The following is a 946-nucleotide window of genomic DNA, read 5'->3' as shown; positions in this document are numbered from 1 at the left end:
TGTATGTCTTCTCATGCGCATACTTGCATACCTAGACATGGTCATACATACTTAATAATCTTCTGGAAAGTTTTATAGATTTTTACAGTTCCAGTGATGGATTGAATGTGTAGTATGTATGTATGTATGTATGTATGTATGTATGTATGTATGTGTGTATGTATGTATGTATGTATGTATGTATTTTTTACTTTTTTTATTTCATCTAGTTTCAGCTCATGAGCCGTGGCCATGCTGGGGCATCGCCATTTAACAATGTGTGACGCTTACTGCACCTAGGTTTCCCAAGCGGTCACCTTTCTAAGTACTAACTAAACTTGACGTTGCTTAACTTCGGTGATCGAACGAGAACCGGTGCTTTAAACGTGATATGGCCGTTTGTATGTATGTATGTATGTATGTATGTAAACATCCTATGAAAATAATTTTAAACTGCACCTGGAATTTTTACAAAGATTTATTTACATTTGCTTAACTGATTTCACAATTAATAAAAGTTATGTGAGATGGAGTGATCCAGTGTTGGCCCTTAAGCTTGTTTAAAAATTCGTTCCTTTTTATGGAGAACTTGTGACTCAAATTACTATTACGTGAGATAGAGATTTTGTCGGTTGATGTGAGTCGTAAGGCCAGAGGACAATACGACTGCGTTAATGAGATTTGCACCATAAGTCAAGGCTGTATTTAGCTGTGAATATGTTATGGGACAGTACGGATAAGAATTCATGTACTAAGTCAAGTGACAGTAAGGACGAGAATTGTACCAAAAGTTAATGTTTCAATCCACTGAGTGTGTAATATGAACAACATATTGTCAAAATACCTAAGAAAGAGGTTATTGGCATTTATGCGAGTGGCAGCAAATTGTGTATTTGTATAAATGAGTGCATATGATAGCCCTTTGCGTTTGTGTGTGAGAATGTGAACTCCGTTCGATATGTTGTGT

At 35.9% G+C, this 946-nt stretch overlaps 1 pseudogene; it reads right to left on the bottom strand.

Moving 5' to 3' along the window:
* Positions 1 to 263: 263 nt before the first annotated feature.
* LOC115211275 lies at positions 264 to 382 on the bottom strand (annotated as a pseudogene).
* Between the last annotated feature and the right edge of the window lie 564 nt (positions 383 to 946).

The sequence above is a fragment of the Octopus sinensis genome, linkage group LG4 (assembly GCF_006345805.1).
Source record: "Octopus sinensis linkage group LG4, ASM634580v1, whole genome shotgun sequence".
NCBI classification, from domain to species: Eukaryota; Metazoa; Mollusca; class Cephalopoda; order Octopoda; family Octopodidae; genus Octopus; species Octopus sinensis.
This window is presented reverse-complemented; position numbering and strand designations above follow the sequence as displayed.